The 19,009-nt window shown below is 44.2% G+C and overlaps 1 long non-coding RNA gene across 1 annotated transcript in view; it reads right to left on the bottom strand.

Moving 5' to 3' along the window:
* Positions 1 to 15,786, bottom strand: part of LOC110394424 — a 41,663-nt gene extending 25,877 nt beyond the window's left edge. Inside the window, exon 1 of the long non-coding RNA XR_002435614.1 lies at positions 10,804 to 15,786. This is a non-coding gene — a long non-coding RNA (uncharacterized LOC110394424). The remainder of the gene's footprint in view (positions 1 to 10,803) is intronic.

Genomic DNA, 19,009 nt, shown 5'->3' with positions numbered 1-19,009 from the left:
AAGTTTTTACAATAAATGTAGTGAGGCAGTGGAACAGGTATTTTAGAGAGGTGGTGGAGACATTCAAGGTCAGTCTGGACTGGGCTCTCAGCAATCTGATGTAACAGTAAGTGTCTCTATTGATTGCAAGGGAGTTGGACTACCTTGCCTTTAAAGGACCCTTCCAACTCAAACAATTATAACAATTCTGTATATTCTATAACCCAGCATCTGATGGAGATTGCCCTGTGAGAGGAGATTTTTGTAGGATCTACCACGAGATCCAGAGCACAGAAAGCACTGGCTGCAAGTCCTGAGCTCCCTCCTTGTCCCCAGGCTGAGCCCTGGGCCCTGCAGGAAGCGGAATGTGGGAGAAGACCCAGGGCCTGACAACTTCCAGTCCTCCGGAAACTTCAAGGAAATGAAAAAAAGTCTGCTTTGGGTCTGCTTTGGAGCCAAACCAGCTCATAAAGAAAAAGAAGAAATAAAAAAAAATAGAAATGAAAAATCCTTGATGACATTTCCCGCTAACCGGAAAGCCTGCTTTCTTTTCCAGCAAACTCTCACTCCCCCATCACCTCTGGTTCTGGCGTTCCCCAAGACGCACGTGCTTTGGCTGAGTTTTATTTAATCCTCAGTGCTGAGGAGCCTCGCTTCTTGTTTCTGGCAGCTGGATTCCACTGCTGGGTAATTCTGTGGCTAAACTGTTTAAATAATGTTAATGGCTTTACAAATTCACTTTCAAAACAGCCCGAAGTGTAAAGCCAGCACAGCTGAAGCAGCATGCTGGGGCTTAGGCATGTTTAGATAAGAGTGGGTGCAGTGTAAGCTGTCAGAGTGCTCCATGCAAACTATTCACAAGCCGAGAACCAGGGACTTCTGCCTCTTAGCTACATCTCCTACACTGTAATGGAGTAGGTGCTTTCTGCAGCAGAGCAGGGTTTGATAGCCAGCACAGCAGAGACTTTGGAGATTTGTGTTTTTATTTTTCTTGGCAGCATGGTCCCCTTCTGTGACAGGTGCTATTGTAGAAAACAATAGCATCTCCATTGGTATTTTCTTCAGGTTTTTGAAACATCAATAAATAAAAAAGGAAAAGGAAAAGGGAAAAAAAAGGGATAAGAAAAAAAAAATAAAGAAAAAAGAAAAAGAAAAAGAGAAAAAAGAAAAAGAAAAAGAAAAAGAAAAAGAAAAAGAAAAAGAAAAAGAAAAAGGAAAAGGAAAAGGAAAAGGAAAAGGAAAAGAAAAAGAAAAAAGAGAAGAAGAAGAAAAAGAAAAAAAGAAAAAGAAAAGAAGAAGAAGAAGAAGAAAAGGGAAAGGAAAAGGGAAAAGGAAAAAGAAAAGGAAAAGGAAAAGAAATTATGCGACTTCACAGAGGATACTGAATCTATGGTAAAACTTCAGGGTTTGACATGGAGTAAATCCGTGTTCATTTAGTTGAAGCAAAAATTGGAGTTGTGTGGAGCCATGCCATGCCCTTAGCTTTAAGCCAAGATCTGCTCCAGCTACACATGAGGTTGAGAAATGCTGCTGGAGGGCAAGACTTGGCTACTCAAATCTGCATTTCGACATCCAGACCCTTCCTGGATCCAACAGAGAAAGCTATCAGAGAACATCAGAGCTCTCTATGCGTAACTGTATTTGCACATCTATGACTCTCTGGTGCCTGCTTGGGCTGTGTGTCCACCATGCAGGTCATGCTGTCATCGTGGTAGTCATAACAGTATCACTCGGGATTATCTGTGCCTCTCAGCAGCCCAGATTTCACAAGGGTCACACTGCTTTCACGTAATTGCAGTTGTGCTCAATAATCTCCTTTGGACAAATTAAAATAGGATCAGGAGACGCTTGTGCTTTGATTTACATCAGGATAAATCAACTGTTCTGCCCCAGTGGTTGTCTGTGTACCAGCAAAGGAAAAGTGAGATAAGGTCAGTACAGACCTACAGAGATTTAATGTGTGTCAGCACAAAGCAACTCAGCATTACGTGTTTAGGAAACCAAACAAATTCAAAAGAAAAATTAAGTGCATGTTTCAGCAGTGTGGATGATAAACCACTGAAACAAGCCAGTACGGGAAGGGGTGGATTCACTACTTCGCGATGCCTTCAAATCAAATGGCTCCTCCCAAAATTGTTTTGGGCAATTTAGTGAGCAATGATGTAAAACCTTGAGGCTGCTGAAGTCAGAAAGTCTGCCAATGACTTTGAAGGTTTACAGTCTGGTTTTAGCCTTGATGAATGAGAAGGATCAAACAGGAAACAGGGTTTGGGAAGAAGGACAATTTTTGGTCAACACAGGAGGAAAATCGGTCATATGATATAGTGGTATTTGTGGGGACCGCACATGAGATGTTGGCCAATGAAAGATTTGAGGCCATGAGGTCAAGGCTGGCTGAAATGGGATCTCAAAGATGATGTGTTTATAAAGGACAAGAAGGAAACGGAAAGTATCCATTGCTAGTGCTGTTCCGCATGGCAGTTTGTGCCTGGCCCAGCAGTGACCTAGGACTAGCCCATGGTGATGGACCTATGACATGTTGCCTGAGATGGTCCTAGCCCTTAACCCCCAGATGTCATGGAAAATCATTTCTGTGGTATGAACCAGTCATTTTATCCAGCTTAACCCAGTCTAAACACACAGCCCCACCTTCCCAAAGACAAGTGCCACTTTTTCACATTTGGACAGTGGGCACAGGTTTGCTAAAGCAACCCTAGAACCTCAGCTCCAAGTGCTGTATCGTCCATTACCATGGACAAGCTAAGCTACAAATATCATCAGTGTTGACAAATAGTTTCCTCCAGGCTAGACAGGACTCTGACAGCTGAGGAAAAAGCAGAGGATACCCCAACCACAAAGCATTAGGCCTCACATTCCAGAGCATCATACTAGGATTATGGGATCATTCTGGCTGGAAGGGACCTCAAAGCAGGCTCAGCTATGGGTCTCAGCACAGATTGCTGAGGGCTGAATCCAGTTTTCTCTCCCAGGATGGAGACTGGACAACATGTCACCTTGGCAGGAATCAATCATAGAATCATAGAATTGCTCAAGTTGGAAAGGACCTTCAAGATCATCAAGTCCAACCGCAACCTAACCATACTGCTCTAACAACCTACCGCTAAATCATGCCGCCTGTGCCACGTCCAAACGGTTTTTAAACACATTCAGAGATGCCAACTCAACCACCTCCCTGGGGAGCCTGTTCCAGTGCTTAACAACCCTTCTGTAAAGAAGTTTTTCCTGATATCCAATCGAAACCTCCCCTGGCGCAACCTGAGGCCATTTCCCCTTGTCCTGTCACCTGTCACCAGTGAGAAGAGACCAGCCCCGCTCTCACTCTGTCCAAAGCATGGGATGAACAAAGGAGCAGGATCATGCTTGCTGAAGCCAGACACAGCCTGCCAGCCTTCCTTCAGCTCATTCCAGGAGCCATAGATCCCAACAAGGAGTGCAAGAGGTTTGCTCTTCCCCCATCCTCATTCCCCATCTCCTCACAGACTCCCCCAGGCCACAGGAGCCCCAAAGCCCCTCGTGCTGCTCCAGCTCTCTGGCATGAATACCCTGTGGTCATTCCCCAGCTCGCTGCCCTGCCGTGATTCACAGCTCCTCTCTTGCTCTTCCTTATATGGGAACTTTGCATTTCCTCACATTTCCTGCACTGGGAAAGCTAAGGCTGATAAGTGCCTTTTTATATTCTCCGCTGCTAGCCCCTTGCCCAGAGACAGTTCACATCCCACTGTGTCCCATGGAAGTCCTCATCCAGGAATAGTTCTTTAGGGTCCCCCCATCCCACACCATGTCCTCCCACCTGAGCCATCATAGATGCTTCCAAAATCCACCAGCAAGTGCCCCTTCCTCACACAGTGAACCCTAACCTTTCCCATGTCCCCCAAAATAGCACCCACACTAGACAATGCACCCCTGCTCCCTAAGACATGGGCACGGGGCTGTCATTAGCAGCCTCTCTCAACAGGGTCATTCACAGAATCAGAATCTCATAATTACAGAAAGGTTGAGGCCAGAATGGTCCATCTGGTTCAACTCCAACTCCCAGAGCAGGGTGCCGAGCAGTACATTCAAGTGGCTTTTGTAGATCTCCAAGTAGAAGATCCCACAGCCTTTCTGGGCAATAGTCTGGCTCTATTTTAATTACACTCTCTCTTCAAGTATCAAGGGGAACAATACTGAGCCCTGAGAAATGTGGCAGCTTATTTTCTCTTTCAGGTCTCCGACCTATTTTCTTGCTTAGTTCCAGGTGCCTGAAAGACTGTAAAGTCAGAGCAGGGAGGAACATGGGGAGAGATGGACAGATGCCCATTTCCTTAGAAACCAGGCTAAAAATAGGGTGAGACTGGCCCTTAGAAGCCACCCGGTCCATCCTTTTGTGCTGATGTGGGACCACTTCTACGAAAGCAGTTGCGACACAAACTATTTTTAACCCACTCCAGCTCCTCCCATGGCAAGCTTGTTGCATTTGCCCCCACCACCCTGCTCCCTTGTGTTATGGGCCATCACCAGTCTGCAGGGCATTTCCCCATCCCTTCACATCAGCTGCCTGCACTCACAAGATTCCATGGAGGTTGTATGGCCTCATCTTCCTCTTTCTGATCCTGTTTCCAAAAATACGTCAGAAACACAAATTCTGGTCTAGCTGTAGATGTATGTCCCTGACCACTGCAGGGCAGTTGGACTAGATGACCTTTAAGTCATACCTTCTGTGGTAATAGTCAGCTCTTGTACCTGGTCAACATCAGCCACTGAAGCAGCACGTCCCTCCTTAAGCGTTTTTTAAAAATAATGGACTTAAGTTTGTATTCATTCCACCTCTTTCATTACAGTTAATTTCTGCCTCTTGACTTCATGACTGTTTTCTACAGTTCCCTAGACTTCCAGGGGAGGTGCTTCCCTGCAGTGAAAGCCATCTGCTCAATCCCTGCACCAGGTACATCCAGGTTTCCCTAGCCTTCTTGTTCTGCTGAACGTGAAATGGTTCCATACTCAGGCCAGGCAAATCAAACCTGATGATCCACTGAGGAGAGATTCTCCAACCTTCTCCAACTCACATCCTCGTGGGAGGGCCACATCCCTTGGAAATGCCATCCCTTATGCTACATGCTTTGTGCTGCTTGTGTTCTTGATGGGAAGATTTTGATCTGTAATGACAGTTTGCTTCCTCTGTAGCCCTTTCCTACCCAGCAATTTCCAGTCCTCACTGAAGCTTCCAGCTTAATAACTGTCTTTTTGCAGCCAGGGAAACTGAGAGATAGCAGATGTGGCAAAGAGGGAATGGTGTTATTAGGAAGGCATTTCCCAGAAATATTCATCTGGCTGGTGAAAAGAGCACAGAGTGAAATTCTCCTGGGACAGAAAAGACTGTGGAAGACAGAGGAGATGATGCAGAACTTCAGACACTCCAGTTCTCCCCAGGCAACTGATTCTCCTTAAATAAGGAGAATCTTAAATAAGGGAACATGAAATGATAAACAAGTGTGGGGTAGGATAGAGCTGGGCAGAAAATCAGGAAGAGCAAAAGGGAAAACAAAGAGATTGGAGAGGAGAAGAGCATCCAAGCAAGCATGAACACAAGCCCAGCAGGATGATGGTTAGTTGAACAGTTGCCCTTTAGCTCCCTGTGCAAGGCTGAGCATCCCCTTCCCTTCCCTGAGAACCAGAGGATCACAGAATGGCTGAGGTTGGCAGGGGCCTCTGGCTCCATCTGGTCCAACCTCTGCTCAAGGAGGGACACCCAGAGCACGGTGCTCAGTACCACATCCAGGAAGCTCTTGAAGATCTCCAAGGAGAGGTTTTGTGGGCAAAAAATATCAGGGAACCATTGTAAATACTGCAAAGGGAAGAAGAGGCTGAGCAAAGTTAAAATGGACCCTGCAACTTTCTGATACAAAGAGTAAAATAAGCTGGTTTTTTTTATTATTATTTTTCATCTCTTTCTGTTTTACCATCTCCAACATTTTCCTCTGCTGTGTATCAGTGTAGCTTTGAGCCATTCTCATCTCAACCACTATCCCTTGGGTGAGTCTTCCTCCCTGTCTGTGCAAAGCCAGCTTGTCCAGACCTCCAGGGACTGCCAAGGGCTGGAAGAGGCTGCAGAAATCCCCATGGCCCTGGTTGCAGAGTTGAGTTCCTGGAAGGAAGGGGCAGGGGTTAACAGGGGTGATTCAGAGATTTATCTGTGAAACCCTGGCTGTGATTTCAGATCCAGCATTCCATGCTGCCTCCCTGCATTGCTGCTCCTTTTCCATGTCCCTGGCAGGTGAACAAAGAGAAGGTAACACATACTCTCCAGGAACTTGGGTGATTATTGCTTTTGCTGCTCACATTTAACAGCCACATGTTCCCAATGACATTTATTTCATATGACTTCTGCTCCTTTGCAGGATGATCACACCCCTCTGCATGGAAAGTTCAGCTGCTCTAAGTAACAAGCTATGCTGCTTCCTCCATTTGGAAAGGATTGGAAGCAGCTTAAGTGGGGGTTTCAAAATGCAGATTAAAAGGATGGGCTGGAACTAGTACAGTCAGACTTTTCATGGCCTCTAATGCAAGAACAAGGCCTTTAATCAAACCAACACAAGGAAACTGCAAAGCAAACACAAGACTGTTCCGTGTGTAATGTGTGGTCAAACTGTAAAATTCCTTGTCACAGGATTCTGTGGGTGCTAAAAGCTGCAGAAGCCAACAGGACAGTAGGTCATGGAGAGAAATCCACTGGGACTCACTAAATATGTAAAACACATTTAGCTCCAAAAAAAACTTCAGTGCACAAGTACTGGAGGCAAGGAAAGTACTTGAAGAAAAAGCATCATGCGTGTTTACTCTGTTCTTATATGGCGTGTAGACATAGAGACCATAAAGCTTTAATTCCCCTCTCAGTTCCCAGTTCAGACAGACCCTTATCCTGTATCACAAATGTAAGCGAAGGGAAAATCCCTATTCACCACCACCACTGTTTCCCTGAAATTATAAAGTCCTAATTTCTAGTCATATGTGATCTATAGAATTATAGAATCATTAAGGTTGGAAAAGACTTCTAAGATCATCTAGCCCAACCGCTGACCCATCACCACCATGCCCACTAAACCACCTCCCTCAGTGCCACATCTTCACGTTTCTTGAACACCTCCAGGGACAGTGATTTCGCCACTTCCCTTGGCAGATGAAGATCCCACATATGATAAGACATCCTCTTGATGTTTCACCACCGGACTCCCAGCATCTCTGGCTGTCCTTAATGTTGCCTTGAGCATGGCAAATGGTCTACAGACTGCAGGGTTCCCTTCCAACCTGAATCATCTAATCACCCTGTGATCCCTGGTGTTTATTTGTAGCCATAGTTGGATTCCTCCATCACTTCCTTGGCAGATGGATTGGTCTAGCCCCACAGGGCTAAACTCACAGCAGTGCAACACAGTGTTTTGGTGTGACCAAATTACAAGCACCATCTGTAAGCCTATCCTTATATTAACAGTATAGATCATATGCATAGAATCATAGAATTGATTCTCCTTTGACCTGCCGAACACACTTCTTTAGATGCAGCCCAGGATACAGCTGGCTTTCTGTGCTACAAGGGCACATTCATGTCCCTGAGATGCTTCTCTTTAAAGAATGACCAAAATGGACTAAAGACATCAGTGACATCAGGGTCCTGTGCAAGGTGAGTTGAACTGGTAATTTAAGGAACTCCTCACTTTTCCTCACTGCGGGAGACAATAACATTTTCCAACTGATCCAGCCCAGCTGCTGATGCTCCCAAGCCTCACAATCACTCAACATCAATTAAATGCTCCATTCCCTTGAATGTGTCTCCCAAGTTCAGCCTTGCCTCAGGGGAATTGCAGCACAACTCAGCTTTAACCAAAATAAACTGTTCTGGCACGAGTTCCTGTTTTCAAGATGTGGCTTTAAAATACTCAGGAGCAATCTTTCCCCTCCCTTGCTCTTACAGACAGCATGGGCTCAGTTGTACGAGCTTCAAAGATTGTCATCTCCAACACCATAGTGGCCCTAGAGCACCCATCTATTTGTTTTCTCATGAGAGACACTTCTGTAGCCAATAGAGATTTATAAGTTGAAAAGAGACAAGATTTTCCATGGCCTGTAAACTTGTGGAAAAATCAGAGGAACAAAGACAGCTCGGGGCTTCAGAGCTGCAAAACAACACTCAGCGCATGTGATTTTAAATGCTTTGGACTTTGTATCAATATTGTTCTTCCGTCGGGGAGTGTAGGAAGAGGGACTCAATAGCAAGAGAAATCTTTTAGAAACAACAAAACCACAGGCCTGGGTAATCCCTGTGAAGAAAAACAAATCTGCATCATAGGCTGTATTTATCAGATGGAATCAGGCAAGCTTCATTCCCAAAGAGATATCAGAGTGGTCACAGACGTATTTTGGAAATTCCCCAAGTGCATCCTTTCGTTGTCCTTTCTTTCTCGGAGGAACAGAGCTCTGAGTACTGTAATCCAGTTTGCATCTCCCGGTCCACTCCTCCTGTTATTTTAACTTTAGGCATAGCAATCCTTTGAAAAAGTGCCCTGTTCCCACTGCCTGGGAGCTATGGGAAAAAGCTATCTTGGTCCTATCAGGAATGTGCCTCGCCTCTGCCCTGTGGTTGTGCTGCCTTCGGAGAAACTGGTGTCACAAAGCAGCGCAGAAGGACAGGCCACAGCTTTCCCTTGGAAAAGGTGGGAATGACTGGGGATAAGTGGATCAGGCTGTTCTGTCCCTTTGCTTTTCAGAGCTGTAGGACAGTTTGAGAGGGCTAGGTATTTTTTTTCCTGCTTCTTGGGGATGGGAATGTTTTAGAGAGGCAGAAAATTTAGGACAATGTGCCACAGGACTTCAGAAAACCCATGCCTTGTGGAGCAGATAGAGATCAACCGAGATGCTGGAGAGCTAGAAACCTTCATCAGAAACTGAATTAAGACCTTTCTTGCTGGTCTTTTCTGCCTTGCTCTCCAGAGGCTACAAGAAGAGTTCGGACACCTGGTACACAAGGAGATGTGGATATGGAGACTCCTACATGTCTGGGTTTCCATCCATTGCCAAATCCCATCCTGGAGCCAGTGAGATGAATTCCCACCAACACAGACAAAGGTTTTCAAGAGAATGGGGACTATGGGTATTACACAGTAAGAGCTGAGAGAGGATTAGCAGGTTTTGTAGCTTAGGTTTGCTGCGGAACCTAGCTGACACATCTCCTGTAAAATTCATCTTTTAAATCCAAAGGTTCAGGCTCTTCAAACGTGAAAATGCTTAGGCCAGAAAAGAGGAGTCCAATGAGCAAGCACTGACCCCATGATGCGAGCATCTAGTACTTGTCTTTCAGACAGGAGGGATTTTAAACCAGAGGATATTACATATTGAAAGGTTATATCTGGCATTTTCAAAATAGGTCCCCTACCCATGGAAAATGAGAATATTCTGCCCTAGACAGAGCTGCAGGGAGTGACCAGGAAGGATGTGATGAGACATCAGGACATCAGTTCTCAGAGGAAGATTCTTCACAAATAGGACCAAAATCTAATTTCAATGTCAAAGCCACTGTTTCCCTCTACCTGTGTTAATGCCATCCATCCTACAGTATCTACCAATGCCATCCATCCCACAGCATCTGCCATCTCCAACCATTTGACTATTCAGCAGGTCTCATGCCATTTGAGCTAACGCAGGGTAACTAAGAGTTCCATCTGGGGATGGCAGATTTAACATCCCCCCCTCAGAAGCTACAGGTGATCCATGGCATTAAGAATCAGTCAGCCTGGCAATATTCCCAAAGGGATCTCACATACCACTAAATGTATACTTAGTGCCCTGACAGTGCTTGACCAGCCAAACCATGTCTGAATGGCTTCTCATATCCTCAAATACAATTACTCCATTTGATTTGGAGTCCACAACAAAATTTTCATTGACCTCAAAGAATAGGGCAAGAAGACATTGCCTTTGGTGGTGGAGAAGGCAAAGTCCGGTGATGAGAAGGGGAATCACAAAAAAACATTTTACCCAAAGTTCCCCTGAGCCATCACCATGACCCCCTTCACATCAGCCTCCTCCTCAAATACACGGGCTCCCATCCAGGAATGAAACTGCCATGGTCACTGCTTTTGGCACCTGGTGTACAACCCCTGAATACCACCAGCTGTGTAAAACACATTTGGCTCCAGTCTAGAAACATGAGGCCCCATAAGAAGAGTTCTTTCCCCACTAGCTGTGAATGGAAAGAGCTGGTTAATCTTGTAAGGGTGCTAGGCAGGAAGCCAGGCCTGCCTGTTGGGAAGCCATCCAGACCTGACTCATCCTCAAGCAATTCAGATTGTTCACTTTAATACTTTGGAAAAGGTTATCAGTCTTTTTGCTTCAGGCCAGAGCAAATTGATGTATAGGGTAAGAAAGCAACATGCACTGCACTTGGCCTCCTTCACAGAAGATGACTTTATCTTTGTAAGGCAGAAGAAGTGTGTGATTCAGGACTAGCTAGTCACTTGCCCTCTGCAGAAATCCACTTTCTACACGTGAAATGAAAGGTTTCACACTTTTCTACAGTGTCTGACCACTCTGGGAGATGCCTTCAGGCTTGCCAAGCAGCCCAACTCCACAACACGAGGACTCCATAAAAAGCAAAGCAAGCGGTGAGTCAGGTACTTGGTATGCTGCAGTAAATGCACTGGCCACAGCACAAAACCTGGCCAAAAAAATGGTCAGGAAAGGCTGAATCTCAGTTTCTCCCACCTTTTGCCCCTGTTTAAGAGACACAGTTTCTGCGCAGATTCTATGCATCCAGCACATGGCTTTTCCCACCTGGTTTCATGGTGAAGATTTCCAGGGATCTTCCTTCCTCTGAGAATCTCCAGCTTTGCTCTGCCATGTGCATGTCCTCCTGCCTAGGGCAAGTAGAAAATTCTTCATAATTCCCATTGATTCTGTAACTTGTTGAGTGCCAGCTGGCTGACTCTTTGGAAACACAAAAGAAATTGCATAACAAAGGACATATTTCCTATGGTCTCTGCCCTTCAGGAGGGAAGATGCATTTAGGTAGAGCATTGATATTATTCTACCTACCTATGATTCTACCATCCAAATCCCCCATAGCTGCTCACCTCTTGGGCAGAAGATTCATCTCTTCACATGGTCATGCCTCCAGGAGTGGCCAAGGAGGGACTTGCTGGTTCACTTGACACATGCACTTATTAAACTGTCATAGGCAAGGATTGTAGGTGTGGTTATAGCACTTTTAAGATCAAGAATATCTTGGAAGGAGATTTAGGAGTTCTTCTGACTGAGTAAGGAACTGAAACTAAGAACAAAACTGAGCTGAATGTCTCTTCAAATAAACTCTTTCCAAATAGTGTGGTGTCAGAGGAGCCCTAATTAGAAGAGAGTAGACACAAAACCCAAGTCGTGGCAAATACAGTCTGGGGGGGCAAGTTTGTCATCAGGACCCACACAAAGTGGTCAGCAGTGACCTTGGAAGACCCCAGAACCACAGGCCAGTTCTGAGAGCAGCACAGAGTAGAAGCACAACTCACATTTGTTCATCAATACTTGATATGGTTTTGCCTTAGAGCTGTGCTGGCAGCCAAAGATAATTAACAACATAATTTTCCCATTAATCTGTGACCCTCACAGTGACTGGGTGCATGAAAGCAAAACAATGTGCTGCTGAGACCTACTTATTTCCCTCCTTTTTACACTCACTTGTTATTTGCCAAAATTTCCCAAAGCCATCAATAAGAACAAATCAATAACAGGCCTGTAGTCACTTCCAGGAATGAAATGTGTGCCAACTTCTAGGAAACTCGTTGAGGAAAGACCTTGGCCTCATTGCTCAAACACACAGAAAGGCTTTATAGAGTGTGGATTGACAAGCTATAAAATATATCAATAAACTAGCTGTTCCTTAAACATTTTACTGCTTCCTTCTGTGTTAATACATCTTTTTAATGGGCCTGAGGCTGAAGGTAGACTTGATGGGTACCACCAGCTATGTAAGTAGGTGAAGGGGGCTTAGCACTTTCTATTTAGAGGGCACCAATCAGGCTTACACTACACAGCCCCATCATAGGCTGGTACAACAGGGCAGCTGGTGATATTAGAAGTCAAGTGCACACCAGAAAATAAATATTTTTCTGAGCTAAGGAGAGTAAATCAAGGGACTACATCCTTACCAACAACTCAGAGTAGTTCTGTGATCTTCAGCCACTGTGCACCCATGTTGTTGCAGCAAGGACCAATTCTGTTTCACTCACCAGGGTGAAAGCCCAACATGGGATTAAGAAATGTTCCATTTGTCAAAGATCCTTGCACATCACTTCTTTGAGTCATTTCCCAGGCAGCCACTCCAGTTTTTGTGCAGTGTAAACATGGCAGGAGAAATATGCAGCTGGTCAGGAGAGGAGGATGCAATTACTATAGAACTGAGACCAACACAGAGGAAAACAACTGGACCTCCTTCACAGGTGTACTGCTCATCCAGAGACAGCAGATGCTATTTCAGAGAGGGCTGACATCTGCCACAATCCTCTGTTCCCACTCAGCTCTTGTAGCTCAGCTCAAAAGCCAGTGAAAATGGGTTCTGCCAAGTTTTCTCTGGGTTATGTGGCCTCCAGCCTGGAGAATGGTCAACTGGAATAGACAGCTTATAAAATCATAGAATCACAGAATCACCAAGGTTGGAAAAGACCTCCAGATCATCCAGTCCAATCATCCATCTATCACCAATATTTCCCCACTAAACCATGCCCCTCAGTGCAACATCTAAATGTTTCTTGAACACTTCTGGGATGGTGACTCAACCATCTCCCTGGGCAGCCCATTCCAGTGTCTTTGACACTACCATCTGAACTTCTTGAGCTTCTCTGCTCATACCTTTATTTGCTCCATGCAAGAGCAGACATGAACAAAAAGTATATTTGCATCCACTTTTAGGATATTTTGAATCTTCAGAGGAAACTTTGCATAATTCAGTATCAGGCTTAAAAGTAAATTTATCAGTATGAGCTCATTGCTTGCACCTGAAACATAGCATGTTAATAGATTGGCCTATTTATACAAGAGCTTGACAAACCATTTTAAATTGTATTCAGAGATAGATTTGAAAGATCCCTTCCCAAGGCAGATTTCTGGAACGCTTATCTGGATGTAGACAAGGTCTCTCTTTTGACAGACCTCATTTATGAGAGAAGGCACACTCGGCCACAAGCCACCTGATACTAAAGGGATTCAGATTTTTTTGGTTCCAGTTCAGGCAGTGGAACTGGCTCCCCAGTTCAGTGGTCACAGCCCCAAGCCTGCTGAAGTTCAAGAAGCATTTGGACAATGCTTTCAGTCATATGGTTTAACTTTCAGGTAGTCCTGTGTGGAGCCAGGAGTTGGAATAGATTCTTTTGGATCCCTTCCTACTTGGGATATTCTATCATTCAGGTCTTGACTGTTTTTTCAGAAATGGTTTTGTGAAATTTATTTACTCAAAATTTGTCAGAAGCCAAAGAAAAGCTACTAAAAATCATGTAAATACACACAAAGTTCCATAACAGCTCATATATGTCACAGTACATGATACATGGACTGTAGGTCCATATTATCTGGATATCTGGTCCTGGATAAAAGTCAAAGTACCCAAAGGCAGAACTTCCACCAGTTTCAGCAGGAGTAGAATTAACTCCCAAAGATTAACTCGCTTGATTGAATCATTAAAGTTCAAATTGTTTTCATTTTTGTTCCTCAAGAAGTTGAGATTTACATTGTCTGGGAGTCTACTTAATATCAACAGACTGACTTAGGCCCAATAACGTCCCAACTTTTCTTACATTAGCTCTACTACTTTACATAAAACAACTGTGTTATTTTCTTTCCAAACATCCCAGCTCATTCCAGCCACAAATCTTTGAGTTCACTTCACCCTTAGAGCATGCTTGCCAAGGGACAGCAAGGACTCTCTTAATGAGGGCAGGACTGGTAGGGCTTGAGTCAGTGATGCTGGAAATTAAAAGCAATAGCTATTTTTCTCTTCTTTCTGTTCTGGAATAAGCAAATACCCCTAATTACAAAGTTTAGCGTTTATTACACAGCTATATAGTAAATGCATTTCACTTGTCAAACTCACTTTAAGTAGCCAAGATGCAAGTGCATAAATAGCCAGCTTTGCAAGAAGTGGTGTTCCCATAGTGGACAGCTTATGCTAGCTCTCGTCAGGGTTGGGAACAATCTGAACACCCGACCAGCAGATGTGGGCATTGCTGCTTTGCTGTGGGGCACCCATCCCATGGCATTGCAAGGGTGGGAGCCAGTAGCTCCCTCAAGAACCCAATATTGTCCGTCAAAGATCAAACCACGGAAAATTCCAAAGAACCAGATCATCTGCCATTTGCAAATCAGGCTGTTAGTACACAGAGTGTACTTCTCTGGCCACTTGAACTAGGACCTATATGAGTTGTCCTGTTGACTAATGGAAAGTTATAAGTCTTAAGGGCTCTGAAGGTTGGACCACTGAGGCTTAAGACTGTTATGCTGTGCCAATTTGTCTGAGACACTTTGGGCAGTACAGAATGTTGTTGTTGTTTTATTTTTAATCTTAATTTTAACCAGAATAGAAGAGTAAGATGATGGAAGAAATGTAGCAATGGTATTTGAAATGAGCATGGAATTATACACAGGACAGAGCTCCCAGAAATAGCTCTGCTTTAAAAATATATATATTAAATAACAGATTTTATTGGTGTTAGAAGGGTGATTTCTCAGAGCACTGTTTACAGAGACAAGCAAAGCTATGGAGGGAACATGTATTCCTACACAAGAGAAAAGAGGAGACCACGCTCTCCACAATATATGCTGTTTAGACAGTGGCACTGCAGTCTCATGTTCAATTATTAAAATCTTTTGTAGATCTAAACGAAAGACTCCTGGAGGTCTGCTCAGATTACATGCTCTGGATGTGGCCCTTGTTATTTTGGGGCATGGAAGGGTAAATTGCGGATCAGATGCAATCTGATACTTCATTTGGGCACTGAGAAAGGGAAAAAAATCCAGGTACAAACTGCTGCATGTTCATTTTGCAAGTACAATCCTTGATATGGTTTCATCTTTTTCCTAGGTCTGGGCTGCCAACTAAATTTCTGCAAAATGTGAAAGAAGGGAAAGAAAAAGCATATAGGGTAATGAGCATGGCCTGAGTTCCCTCCATAGTTACACTCAACTTCCTTTCACAGAGGTTCGTTAAATGTAAAGCAAAGTAAGTGCAGCCTCTGAACATGACTTTCAGACTAGGTGAAAATGCACTGAGAGAAATAATCACCTCTGGCAGGGCCACAAACCAGCCATTATGCCTTTATGAGCCATTGTTTCCCTTACTGATGGGAAAAGAACACCTCTGGAAATCACAAAGTGAGGCATGGCATAGGTGAGGGTACCATGAGAGCATTGTGGGAGTCCAAGTGTCATTTGGGCAGCTGTATGGACAGCATCTGAACATTTTCATGGGCATATTTGTTCACTGTCTGTTTCAGTTCACCCAGCTTAGGAGAGGGTTGAGATCCTTCTCGCCCAGCACTGGGGTTCAATTCAGTTGCTCATTCAAGACACTGAGTTGGCAACTCAAGACACTGAGGTAGTTCAAAGCTCAACTACACTGATAAGATCTGAAGTGACTAGAGCCAGTCTTTTTCATCGGGAGCCTGAAGATAACTGGTTATGCCTTGAATCTACTGCATTTTCACATCTGGTCTGTTCATAAGATCATAGAATCATAGAATCATAGAATCATAGAATCATAGAATCATAGAATCATAGAATCATAGAATCATAGAATGGCTTGGGTTGAAAAGGACCTCAAAGATCATCAAGTCTCAACCCCCCTGCCAAGTGCAGGGTCGCCAACCACTAGACCAGGCTGCCCAGAGCCACATCCAGTCTGGCCTTGAATGCCTCCAGGGACGGGGCATCCACAACCTCCCTGGGCAACCTGTTCCAGTGCGTCACCACCCTCTGGGTGAAAAACTTCCTCCTAATATCTAACCTAAATCTCCCCTGTCTCAGCTTAAGACCATTCCTGCTTGTCCTATCGCTATCCACCATTGTGAACAATCGTTCCCCCTCCTGTTTATACGCTCCCTTCAAGTATTGGAAGGCCACAATGAGGTCTCCCCGGAGCCTTCTCTTCTCCAAACTAAACAAGCCCAGCTCCCTCAACCTTTCCTCATAGGAGAGGTGCTCCAGCCCTCTGAGATCCACCTCAGCATCAAAAACCTATGGGTGAGAGATAAAGACCAGGGCAACAAAGGGAGCCTTGTGGTTGGTGTCTATTACAGACAGTCTATTACAACATTCTCTGATCAAGCAGAGAATGTTGATGAAGCCTTCTTCGTCCAGGTGCAGGCTCTCATCCTGCTAGGGGAGTTCAACCACCTTGATATCTGCTGGATAAGTAGCACGGTGAGCTGTAGGCAATCCAGGAGGCTCCTGGAATGCATTGAGGATAAGTTCCTGAGCCAGGTAATAGACAGCCTCACCAGGAGGATGCAATGCTGGACCTGTTCTCACCAATGTAAATGAACTGATTGGTGACATCAGGATTGGAGGCTGCCTGGGCTGTAGTGACCATGCAGTGGTGGAGTTCACACTCAGGGGATATAGGAAATGGTTTCAAACTAAAAGAGGAGAGATTTAGACTGGATATAAGGAAGAATTTTTTTACAGTAAGGATGATGAAGCACTGGCAGAGGTTGCCCAGAGAGGTGGTGGATGCTGCATCCCTGGAGATTCAAGGTCAGGCAGGACCAGGCTCTGAGCAATCTGATCTAGCTGTAGGTGTCACTGTTCGTTGTAGGGAAGCTGGTCTAGCTGACTTTTGAGAGTCCCTTCCATCTCAAAGGATTCTATGATTCTATGATGATTTAGCCTTGCTGAGATCTATGGCACATCAGCCCTGGAGGCACCTCAACACAACCATCCCTACGTAAGAGCAACCAAAGAGGGAAGAACTGCTTGCTCAGATGTTTTTTTCCAGTAGCTCAGAAGCAGCCAAAATAGGAAGATAACTCTTTATCACTTTCTGTCTCCTGATGAAAGTCCCTGAAGGAGGTTTAAATTCACTTTTCCTCTTAGTTACCAAGTTAAATGGCCAGGGTCTTGCATTCAGCTCTGTCAAAGATCTTCCCATTTCCATTAAGAATCCCTCTCCAGACACAACACATAATTGTGCATCTATTTAGTCAGGGTCATGGAAGAGATGTCATGGCAGTCCCTGCCTTAATGAACATTAAGCTGCTACCCAAAAATCAGATCCTGAATATATTTCTCCAGGTTTAACTAAGCAAGGAATGCAATGCTGAACTATGAGGCTTAACAGAGAAGAGACCCCACATCCCTGCCATCCTCAGGTGTAACCACTATCCGATTATCAAGGACTGCCTAGGTTTTTCATTTAATTTCAGAGCTGAATATATGGCTTTTAAGTCCCTTCAGCCAAGCCTATTCTGTGTAGTGGCTGATAGGCCTTACTCCCCTGACATCTCTGAGAGCTCTGGCCAGGATGACAATTCTCTTTCAACTCAACACCTTCAGGATCATAAAATCTTCCCAAAGAACCCTTCACGTTCTTCAAAAGCTGTGAAAGACTGAAGAACTATAAAAATCTCTGCCAGGTAAATGGAGGGTTAATATTCCTGCTATCTAGGAGGTTATCACTAAAATGGGACTCCTGCCCAGGAGTGATGGTTTATGGGCATAGCTCCACTGTGAGAGTTTCTTCAGAGCTAGTTTGTCTACCTTCTTTTGTTTAGGAAGTCCATGTGTAGTAAAAATCTATAAATAAGCTGATAGGTCTGGAGACAGAATGAAAAAGGGCCACTGCAGGGTTATTTAATGTATAGACAAATACATGTTCACTTGATCTGCCATGTAAACCCCAACTGTTCAAGTTTATCATTCACTGCCAAAAATGCTATTACGGCAGCTTGAGATTTCAAAGACAGTTTTATTCCTGTTTCTGACTGACCTTTGGATGGATTTTTTAACTCGGAAAAAAAGAAGAAAAAAATTTATGTGCTCTGAAATGGAGCTTAGAAGGTTTAACACATTTCTAAGTATAGGCACAGTGATTTATGAGGACCTCTTTTTCTGGTTTTTATAAGACTCTGTCTTTCTTCAGCAATGAACAATGTATTGGTTGTGACAAGGACACCGGGAATTTTTAATATTATTTATGCTGTACAGTGTGTGATCCAATGGCCAAGAAACTGGACATATTATTTGGCTTTCGCATGGATGTGCTGAACAACCCAAGAGCTTCCCCTTTATGTGGCTCTTATTCTCTGTAGTCATGGTGCATTGGGGCAGAAATATATTTTCTCACTGTTTTCAAAGAGACCTGTACAACTTTGTCATTCTCATTCTGGTGGTACCAGGTGATCCTTACTTTTCAAAAATCCCTGTTCCCTGCGAGGTTTGACTACTACCGTTTCCAAGGGTTGACCAACCCAATTGCATTTGTATCACCATGTGGTTGAAGATGTTATGATTGCTGATGCTTGCATTCATCCAGACTAATCCCAGCACCTGTTCCTGAGAGATTACAAGGAATGGTTTGCATCAAGGTATTATATAGAAGGCCAAATAAAGGATGACAGACCGGTCGTGTTAAGAGCTGGACAAGTGTATCATAGAAAGCTAATCCAAAAACCAGAAAGAGCATGGGTTTAACAGTGGTTATGCAATGGCACAGAGTAAAGCTTCACCCTTACATATGTCTCTAACGTCGAAGTGCTCAAGTATTTGCATCACACTACCCAAGTGAATGAGTATTCATGAATTTAACAGAAAACTATCAGCATTAAAGGCATGAAAGCTCTATGTTGGAATTCCTGGAATTTGCTTGGCCACACAAAAAAAAAATCTGGCTCCACTCCCAGGCAGAAAGAAGTTCTAAACATAGGTGTGTTTAATTTGCTGTGAATTATACAGTAGTAGAGATCTTGTTCATCAGACTCAGTTTCTGCTGGTATTCTCCAGA

This window comes from Numida meleagris, chromosome 2 (assembly GCF_002078875.1).
Source record: "Numida meleagris isolate 19003 breed g44 Domestic line chromosome 2, NumMel1.0, whole genome shotgun sequence".
Classification (NCBI taxonomy): Eukaryota; Metazoa; Chordata; class Aves; order Galliformes; family Numididae; genus Numida; species Numida meleagris.
The sequence above is the reverse complement of the archived record's forward strand: the minus strand, read 5'-3'. Positions and strand labels throughout refer to the sequence as shown.